Source organism: Petaurus breviceps, unplaced genomic scaffold (genome assembly GCF_028583685.1).
Source record: "Petaurus breviceps papuanus isolate PSGF00001 unplaced genomic scaffold, PetGlider_PUasm1.0 186, whole genome shotgun sequence".
Classification (NCBI taxonomy): domain Eukaryota; kingdom Metazoa; phylum Chordata; class Mammalia; order Diprotodontia; family Petauridae; genus Petaurus; species Petaurus breviceps.
The window spans coordinates 8,412,169-8,423,364 of NW_027185798.1; positions in this window are offsets into that span (position 1 = coordinate 8,412,169).

The window sequence follows — 11,196 nt, forward strand, 5'->3', positions numbered from 1 at the left end:
TCTTTCTCTCTTTCTCTCTTTCTTTCTTTCTCTCTTTCTTTTCTTTCTTTCTTCCTCTGAGACCAGATCTATCATACTACACTGCTTCTCTATTATTTTTATTATTATCATCTTCTCTTAGAAATGAGCTCACCTCTAGTCTTCCTGAGGTTACCCCCATAGGCTGTCTCATCTCCCTTACTTTGTACCTCAAAATCCTCCTCCAGCTTCACCCAGCCTTTCTTTTTTCTGCTTCCTGAAGAGTTACCTGCCATGATGAACATCTCTACTTGTTCCCTTGATCCCATCTCTGCCCATCTCTTCCAGGATCCCCTTCTAGAGTCTCTGTCCCCCAGCACCATTCCCCATCATGTCCTCTTTGCATCCCCAGGCCTTTGGCTGCAGAATTCCTTCAGAAGTAGATAGATAAGGAAACTTTCTCCAAGGGGTAGGTGGGGATTAAAAGGGCTAACCTGGGGCATGAGAGGTGAGATAAGAGGCTCTGAAAGGGAAGAGAAGCTGTCACCAGGGACATCCAGACAGCCTGACGTCAATGTTTCCCTGCTTCCACTCTCTCTAATCATCATCCATAAAATATTCTCAGTTTCCTTTTCTGTAAAATGATGATGTCAGACTAGATGGCCCCTATGGTCCCTCTGTGCTCTCAGCTTATGAGTTTATCTTTCTAAATTGATCACACCTCACTCCCTGTTATGCATTCCTTGTTCCAGTCAAACCAGCCTCTTTGTTCCTTGTATGTGATGCTCTAGCTCCTGTCTAGAAGATTTGCCTTCTTCACTCCTGCCTCATGGGCTTGCTGGCCTCCTTCAAAGCCCAGATCAGGTACCAGCTCCCACAAGAGGCCTTTCCCACACCCTGCCTTCCTCCTACTTATTAATACTTTTCATTTACCAACAAAATTATTTTATTCCATATGTTCTATATATTTGATATTTCATTGTCTGTACTGTATATTTTTATTACCTTATGTTTTCTAGATAATTATTTTCTTTAAGGAGACTTAGGTTCAAATCCTGCCTCTGACATCTGTGGGGTATGTGATGCTGAACAAGTCTTCTCAAATCTCAGGGCCCCAGGCAGTTTCGAGGCCCATAAAGGTCAGAGCTGATCTGCCTTGGATAAGGGAGTTTCCTTACCTGGAATTACCTGTACCAATGAAAACACAGGTCCTGTATAAAAACAACAACAAAGTTATTATATACATGGCCTTCTCTCCTCAAGCTTCCCTTTCCCCTCCCCCTCCCCAAAGTAAGCTCCCTGGGGACACACTTTCATTTTTGTTTTTGTATTCTGAGCACTTTGCACAGTGCCTGGCCCATTGTTGTACTGTCATTTACAGTCCGACTCTTTGTGACCCCATCTGGGGTTTTCTTGGCAAAGATACTGGAATGGTTGGCCATTTCCTTCTCCAGCTCATTTGATAGATGAGGAAACTGAGGCAAACAGGGTTAAGTGATTTGCTTAGGGTCACACAACTAGTGTCTGAGGCCAGATTTGAACTTGGGAAGAGTCCAACTACCTGGTAAATAGTAGCACCTTAATAAATGCTTGCTGAATGAAGAGTAGAGGTAGGGTGCATCAGATGCTAACTTGTCCATCCCAATCAGAGTGGTTCCCCAGAGAAAGCAAGAGGGAGGAAGACACTCAGGGGCTTCTTGTTCAATTTACCTTCATTGTCCTGTAACGTATAAAAGGTGGAAGCAAGGATATGTCACCGAAGATGAGTAGAGTCTTCAGGGAGAAGAAAGCTTGGAACGAGCTGGGACTTGGGAACGAAAGCCAGGGACTGTCCTCTCTGCTGGGATCCTGCTGCTTCGGGGAGGGCAACTAGCTAGGGGGACAGTAACAGATGACCAGGAGGGAGCAGAATGGCTGCTCCCCGTTTCTGTCTCCAACTTCCCCAACAAGGACATCAATCTTAGTCTGGGAAGGATGGAACAAAGGAATTAGGAAGAAATCGGGATCTAGAAAAGGGAGGAGATCTTAGTGCAACTGAGATTGGCATTTATTAGACTCCTAATACACTGTGCCAAGCACCAGCTTTAAGCTATACCAAAGCACCTGAGCTGGCAGGAGATTGAGACATGGCAGGGCAGGAAGTGAGAGCCAGAGGCTCAGGTGCTGTGCCCGGCATGGGAAGGTTACCTTTTCACCTCTCATCCATTGTGGGGTGGGGGGTGCTGTCTGGCAGGAGTGATTGATTGCTATTGGGCAGCGCTAGCAGGAAGTGGGCCAGTAACTGCTGATGTTATCAGGGGTGGTAGGAAGCTGGTCTTGCTTCTGGGAGGACTAGGGCATGGGAGGAGAGGCTGGGTACTGGTGGGTGTGGGTTTCAGAGTGAGAGTCTGACTTTGGTGGCTGAGTGGGAGCATTTGATGGATTTTGCTATGGACCCCTGGTTAATCATCCTGGTGTGTGTGTGTGTGTGTGTGTATGTGTGTATGTGTGTGTGTGTATGTGTGTGTGTGTGTGTGTGTGTGTGTGTGTGTGTGTGCTTGGAGTAGGGATTGTAACTGGTTGCCAGTATACCACCCCCTCCCATTCCACCATATGCCGGGCTAGACTGGACCACCACCTTCACCAATGACTCTCTCCTTCCACATGGCAGCTTCTAACAAACCCACCCATATATATTAGCTCTCGGCCCATTTCCGTGTGTGTGTTTACATATATACACATATAGTTGATGTGTTTATTTTTATATTGGATCATAGATTTACTAGGGATGGAGAACCTGTGGCCCTCTAGGCCCTCAGATGGGGCCCTATGACTGAATCCATACTTCACAAGATAAATCCTTTTATTAAGGGGACTATTTTAAACTCTTAGGCAATTAGAGCTTGTTGAATTGGATCCCTCATATTATAGATCAGCAAAGTGAGCCTCAGAGAGGTTAAATCACTCACCTGGGGACACACCAGCCAGTAAATGCTTGAGGTGAGATTCCCATGCAGGTCTTCCTGACCTCAAGTCCTGTGCTCTACCCACTAATCCACAGGATGCCTTCATCTTTTTTTAAAGCCTGGGTCTCCCTATACCCCACAGTCTGTAATGCAGGAGCTCTTCCCTACTCTCCCAGGCCTGTTGTTATATGTGCCCCCGGCGTTTCTTTGGGATTACTTATCCTGCACCACATCAGCTCATATAAGACTTTCCTGCCTCCCAGTATCTTTATATTCATTGATCCTTAAGGCTAATCTATTCCATTTATGCTTAACCATTACCCGACTGATAGGCATTTCCTTTGTTTCCACTCCTTTGCTACTGTATTTGGAATATATTTTGGTGACTGGTGGATCTTTCCCTCAGTGGAATCTTGGGACATTTTGTTCACTTTCTTAACAAAATAGAGACAGTGAGGTGGTGCCTGGACCTGGAGGTGGAAAGATCTGAATTCAGATTGGGATTTCAGACACTCGCTAGCTATGTGAAATGTAAAGCATGACGTGCACAGGGCTGTTGTGAGGATAAAAGGAGATGCTATTTACAAAGCACTTTGCAAACCCAAAGCGCTACATAAGAGGTTATTAGCTCATATAACTCTGCACTCCTGCCTGCTTTCTGATGTCCCAGGTGTCCCCTTTGTCATTGTTCAGTCTTTTTTTTTCAGTTGTGGCCTACTCGCCATAATCCCATTTAGGGTTTTCTTGGCAAAGATAATGGATTAATTTGCTGTTTCCTTCTCTTTCTCATTTTACAGACGAGGAACCTAAAGCAAACAGGGTTAAGTGACTTGCCCAGGGTCACACAGCCAGGAAGTGTCTGAGGCCAGATTTGAACTCAGGAAGATGAGTCTTCCTGACTCCAGGCCCAGTACACTGTGTGCTATGAAGCCCCTTAGCTTCCCAAAATGTCCCCTGAATAGTCACAAGTATTATTTTTTTTAATTTTAATTTTTAATTTATTATTATTTGCTTTTTGTAGAGCAGTTGGGGTTAAGTGACTTGCCCAAGATCACACGGCTTGTAAGTGTTAAGTGTCCAAGGCCAGATTTGAACTCAGGTCCTCCTGACTCCAGGGCCAGTGCTCTGTTCACTGTACCACCTAGCTACCCCTCATAGTCACAATTATTTATTCCTCTTTATCTGTAGCACTAATCATTAATAGGATTGTTTGTAAGCACTAAATGTGCTTTTTTGTGGGGGAGAGGGGTGTCTCTGAAAGCAAGCATGCTCAATTAAGAACACTTCATGTTAGAATACTTCATTTTCTTTTTTTTTTTTTGGACAGAATTACTCGACAGATAGCCTGGAAGCATGATGCAGATATAGCATGTCTGCAGCAAAACTTTCTGACCTTGGTTTTCCTTATTTTCTTTTAATAAAATGCTCTGCTGAAAGTCGGGGGGTAGCTTCTCGAGAATGGTGCCTGACAGGCTTAACAAACATATTCGATGAATATAAGCTTATTGGCTGCTATAGATCAAAATAGAGTTCAAGATGTTGTGCTGCTGGGTTCTGTGCAGCTCGGTTGGCAAGCTCGTGTTAAGGAACTACCTGCTTTGTGCCAGGCAATACCGAAACTGGAAAAACAAAGACAAGCCTGAAGCCGGCCCTGCCTGTGAGAGGAGCTTCCAGTGCTGGGGGTACAACATACACAAAGACAAGTGGATCAGATACACACACGTGTACATGTCTATGTCTGTGTATGTATACATATGCACACACATATGGGTTGTCACATGTACATGTACCTATATAGGAGTAAATGTATAGTAATTATATTTATGTTACATTAATATATTAATAACATATTTAAAGATTTATGACTGAACAACAAAGAGGACCCTTAAGGACATCAGACAGAAATGTATAATTATATGAGCTAATAATTTTAAGAGGAAGTGAACATTAAGACTGAGGATGACAGGAAGGGCCTCCCATAGGGGGTGGAATGTGAGAGTCTAAGAAGTGGAAGGGAGGAGGGAGGGTGCACCAGGCACAGGGCACAGTCTAGGCAAAGCCACGGAGACTGGAAATTGAATGTCACATATAGGGCATAGGCCAGTTTGGTGGTAAGACAGATCACATGAGGGAGAGTATTGTGAAATCAGACTGGAAAGGTAGACTCGAGCCAGATTGAACAGGGTTTTAAAGGACAGGTTCAAGAGTTTGTATTTAATCTCAACAGAGATTCTTGAAAAGGAGAGTGACGTGGTCAGTCCTGCGTTCTAGGAGGAGTATTTTTTCAGTTGTATGGAGAATGGATTGGAGAGGAGAGACACTGGGAAGCTGGGGGACCAAACAGAAGGCTACTACAATTGCCAGATAGAGAAGGAAGTTGGTGGCTGTGTGGGTAGAAGGAAGGGGATGGCTGGGAGAGGTATTATAAACGTAGAATTGACAAGACTTGGCACTTATTCAGTGTGGAGGATGAGAGAGAGCAAAGGGTCCAGGAAGACCTCAAGCTCCCAAACTCAGTGATGGGAAGGATGGTGGTCCTCACCATGCTGGAGCAGAGGCTGGTTTGTGCGTGTTGAATTTGAGATGTCTATGGGACCTCTAGTAAGACATCTCCAGCAGGCAGGAATTCAGGAGAAAGAGGAAGACTGAATATGGAGATTTGCTAACCATCTATATGGAAATGAAGGTTTAACTAGGAAACTGATGAGAGCATGAGAGAGATATATAAAAATGTAGCTAGCATAAGCCCACTGACGACAGTCCCCCAACCTGAACTAGAGCTGGTAGGTTGATTTTGCTCAAGAGATCATCCTGTGGATGTTTAACCTCCCAACTGGTAGGTCAGAGGCCCCCAGCAGTGTGCTCCTTTTTAACAATCCTTCTCAGACTCAGGTCTTTAGCAAAGATGTTTACTCAAATGTCAAAGCAAGAATAGCAGTTATAAAACCTGGCACAGAGTCCATGGAGGGGAAAGAACACAAGCTTACAGTAACTGTGAGGCATACAACTAGGGAATATACATGGCCAAGCTATTTCATAACTCTAGCACCAGGGCCTTGATGGCTTTTCTTTTTCTAAAGGGTCCTCATGAAGTTTGCTGTGGGCAGTGGCGCTGCTGATGGACAAATTGCTTCACTCCTTAGCTGGCTTGACTTCTCAAAGGACATAGTGTCTCTATGGGATGGGAGGCTCCTTTGTGTTTGCTTTGTGAAGGCTGTGACATCTCAGGTCAGTCTGCTGCTGGGCTGGTTCTTTACTGGGCTCAGTTGCTGCCTGGCCAGACCAGGAAGGTCATTTGGCTGCTAGTTGCTGTTGCTGGGCTAGGCCAGGCAGTTGTTTTGCTGCTGAGTGACTGATGCCTGGTTGGACCAGGAAGGAAAAACCTGCCAATGGGGAGTTGCCACTAAATCTATCTAGGAAGGTCTCTTGGCCACTGGGTTCTTCAGAGGGCACAGCCTCGCTGTGGGACAGATTAATCCACTGCACTGTTTGAGTTGTGTCTTTTATAGGCAGCTATAATCTTTTATCACCTTCAGTCACTTACTTAGTAAGTTGTTCTATAGTCTTTCTTGTTTATATTATTTTGCTATATTTATAGTATCTTATATTCTCTTTACTTTTAAAAATAGTTTTATTTCATTAAATATTTCCCAATTATATTTAAATATTTTTAACGTTCTTTTTAAAAAAAACTTGAGAACACAATTCTTCCCCTCCCTCCTGCCCTTCCCCACCCCTTGAGAAGGCAGGCAATAAGCTATCAATTACACTTTTTACTATGTTCTCTTGAGATGGAGAATTATAATGTCCCTCTTTCCAGTGAGAATGCTGCTTTTACTTATTCCTGGATTGGCAGAAGCTTCCCTTTGGCTCTGAGGTTTTTGACTTCTGGGCTGAAGATGAGTGAAGTCTAGGCAATCCTAACAGACAATCTGTCTTGCTTCAGAGCAAGATTCCATAGTCAGAGACTTCACCTCTGCTTATGGTAATCAGGCCCCATTCAGGCGGTTACATTTTCCCAGACTCTTACTGTGGTCTTATGTACATGAGTATCAGAGACAAGGAGGAAGCTGGTAGCAAAGTGGATAGTGTGCCAGGCCTGAAGTCAGGAACACTCCTCTTCCTGAGTTCAAATCTGGCCTCAGACACTTAATAGCTGTGTGACCCTGGACAAATCACTTAATCCTGTTTGCCTCAGTTTCCTCATCTGTAAAATTGGGATAATAATAACACCTCCCTCCCAGGGTTGTTGTAAAGACCAAATGAGATAATATTTGTAAAGTGTTTAGCACAGTTCCCAACACATAGTGCCTGCTACCATCCTCAACCTCATCCTCATCCGATATTAGACAGTTAGGTAGCACAGTAGACAGAGTGCCAGGCCTGGAATCATGAAGACTCATTTTCCTGAGTTCAAATCAGGCTTCAGACACTTGCTAGCTGTGTGACCCTGGGCAGGTCACTTAACCCTGTTTGCCTCAGTTTCCTCATCTGTAAAGTGAGCTGGAGAAGGAAATGACAAACCACTCCAGTATCTCTGCCAAGAAAACCCCAAATGAGGTTACAAAGAGCAGGACATGACTGAAAAAAGACTGAAAAACCAGGGACAAAGGTATAAATAAAGAATGTACCCTGTAACAAATTAATTGGCTTGCTGATCTCCTTATATGCAGTTGAGCAATTCAGGTTTCAGAATCTTTCTAAGGCACAGAGTGCTTCTTTTAAATCTCAAAACCTTTACATCTTCCATTTCTGTGCCTCTGTCTCTTGTAATCTTCGACCTTCAGTTTTACTAAGTCTCAAGGGTGCAAATGGTTGCATAGAGAGAAGAGAGCCCTGGAGGACTCCTAAGCTTAAGGGGGGAGGGGATATAGAAAGGAGAATGGAAATGAGATAACAGATTGAGGCAAGGGAACCAAGAAAGAATGGTGTCACAAAACCTCAGGAAGGAGAGAGCACCAAAGAGGGCCAAGGAAATGTTCAGTAGCATCATACGCCTGAGAGATGTCAGGAAGGGTGAGCACTGAGAAAGGACCAGTGGACTGAGCAATGAAAAGTTTGTGGGTAACATTGGAAGGGGCAACTTTACTTTAATAGAGGAATCAGAAACCAGATTGCAAAGGGATGAGAGGTGAGTGGGAGGTGAAGAAGTAGAAGTAATACATTTCCCCCCCTAGGTATTTGTGAAAGGGGGGGCAAATGGCATGGTAGCTTGAGGAAATGACAAGGTAGAAGATTTCTTGTTTGTTGTTTGTTTTTGTAGGACAGGAGATAGCTGGGAAAGTGTGTATGTAGCAGAAGAGTCAGTAGAGAGGAGGAGGTGGGGATGGAGGGGGGAAGAATGGAAGAAAAGATGGAGGGAGGAGGAGGAAAAAAGAGGAGAGAGAAAGAGAAGGAACAATTGAAAGAGGAAGAACATGAGGGGATGGTTTCAGGAGAGGCTGGACCTAACTAAGAGAAGACATCACTGTCAGAAGCTGAAAGAAAAGAGTTTAAGGAATGGAGGTTAAGGAGATATGGAATGGAGAAAAAAGAGCTCATGGAAAACAGTCATTATTTTCCCAGGAGGGGAGGGATCAAAGTTTTCTGGGACACAGAGTAGGAAGGGCTGCCATGGGAGACTTGAGGGAGAAAAGAGGGTTTCAGGCAGTCATCATCAGTATTTCTTTGTCCACCATGTTTTTATCAGTGATTTCAATAAAGGCATGGGTCATGAACTTAGTTTATGGGTATCAGGAAACTCCTATGTTGAATGACAGATTCATAATCCAAATATATATTGACAGGTTGGGATGATGGGTTGAAACTGACAAGATGAAATTGAATAATAAGAGATGTCAAGCCTTGCACTCTGGTTAAAATACAAAACTGTCTGTTTGAGTACAGGATGGGAGAAATATGGGCAGGAGGCACTAAAAAAATCTTTGTTCATTGATGGAAAACTATGAGTCAATAGTGTATTGTGGCAGGTTAAATAAAACAGCTAACACATTCTTGGGCTTTCTTTATGGAAGTATGTTTTCTAAAAGGGAGGTGATAGTCCCAATGTACTCTGCCCTCAGTCAGACAACATCTAGAGTATTGTGTACAGTTATGGGTGTTACATTTTAAGAGGGCCATTGACAAGCTGGAATGTGCCCCAAGGAAGGCTACCAGGTAGGTGAAAGTCTTTGAAGCTATTTGTGGTTTGGTCGTTTCAGTCTTGTCCAACTCTTCATGACCCCATTTAGGGTTTTCTTGGCAAAGATACTGGAGTGGTTTGCCATTTCCTTCTCCAGCTTGTTTTTCAGATAAGGAAACTGAAGCAAAGCAAGTCAAGTGACTTGCCCAGGGTCACACAGTGACTGTCTGAGGCTGAATTTAGGTCTTTCTGATTTCAAGACTGGTGTTCTATCCACTGTGCCATCTAGCAGCCCTATATTAAAACCATGCTATATAAGCAATGGTTGAGGCAAGTAGAAACAGTTAGTCTAGAGGAGAGGTTTAGGGAGGGGTATGATCATTACCATAAAATATCAGGAGAGCTGAAAGAGAGGTTGGATGAATACTCATTTGTTGGGAGTCCTATGAGGAGGGTCCATACATCAGTTGGGGTGGGAGCCATTTGGCTTAGATGACCTGTTAGGTTCTTCCAACTCTGAGATTCTGAGATTAACATGGGGCCCACTGCTACTAGAAGGGTGTATATGGGAGCTTCTAGGGGTAGAGGAGACATTCACAATCACTGGCTTCTTCTAGACATAGCTCCAGGAAGGGAAACCCTGACACAGCACATAGCTTCTCATTTCCAGGCCAGCTGGTGCTCTCTTTTACCTGTCCTCTCCAGATGGAGAGGTCATTTTTAACCTGCTGCCCTCCTCTCCAACCTACTACAATGCTCAGTCGTTGTACTGACCAAGATCCAAGGTGACACACCTTTATTCGTGTGTCAGGTTCCCCAGAGGTTCCTGGAGGCTAATTCTTTATTGGAGAAGATTCCAGGGGAAGCGAGTCAATGTGGTGGACAGCGTTGAACTTGACATCAGGAAAACCTGAGTTCAGATCCTTGACTTTGACCTCTTAACCTCTCTCAGCCTCAGTCCTTATCTGTAATATGGGGATAACAACAGCACCCACTTCACATAGTTGTTATGAGGATCAAATATGATAATATATGTAAAGCATTTTGCAAATCTTCAAACCTACATAGATGTTAACTATCATTACGTTTATTGCCTTTGCTTTTTGCCTTTGAGCTTTCACCTTTCAGAGAAGATTTTCTAAAATCCCTTGATCCTCCAATTGATAAAGGATAAAAAGACATGAATAGGCAGATTTCTAAGGGGAAAAAAAATCAAGCAATCAATAGCCACGTGAAAAGGTGTTCCAAAGCAGTAATAATTAGACAAAGGCAAATGAAAACCACTCTGAGGTACCACCTCACAGCCAGCAGATTGGCAAAGTTGATTAAAATGGAAAGCAACAAGTGCTGGAGGGACTGTGGGAAAAGAGGCACACTGATGCACTCTGGGGCAACTCTGACTTGTCTTGGTCACCCATGGAAACAATTTGGAACTAGGCCTCCAAAGTTACCAAGCTGTGCTTACTTTTTGACTCAGCAATACCACTACAAGCCTTCAAAGAGATCCAAGAAAGGGGGAAAAGACCTTCAAAGAGATCAAAGAAAGGGGAAAAAGACCTTCAAAGAGATCAAAGAAAGGGGAAAAAGAAAAAGGGAAAAAAAAGTATAAAACTATTTTGGCAGGTCCTTTTAGTAGTGACAAGGAACTGAAAATTGGGGAATAGATAATCAAATTATGTCACGAAAATGTAATGGAATACCACTCTGCTGAACAAAGAAACTTGGGAAGATTTGGTATATGAACTGATGCAGAATGAAGAGAGAAGAAGCAGCAGAACAATTTCTTTTTCATATTATTTATTTTATTTAAAAATTATTTAACATTCTACTCCTCCCAATTACATGTAAAACAATTTTTAAATTTGTTTTTTTTTTAATTATGAGTTCCAAATTTTCAACTCTCACTCTTGCCATTGAAGAGGTGAGCAATTTGATATAGGTTATATATGTGGACTCATGCAAAACATTTCCAAATTGGTCATGTTGTGAAAGAAAAACACAGACAAAAAACCCAAGAAAAAGAAAGTAAAAAAAAAAGTATGCTTCCATCTTTATTCAGATTCCACCAGTTCTTTAAGAGAACAATTTCTACAATAACAACAAAATTTTAGAGACAAACTATTTTGAAAGACTTAAGAACTCTGAACAACACAATGACCAATCTCAGTTCCA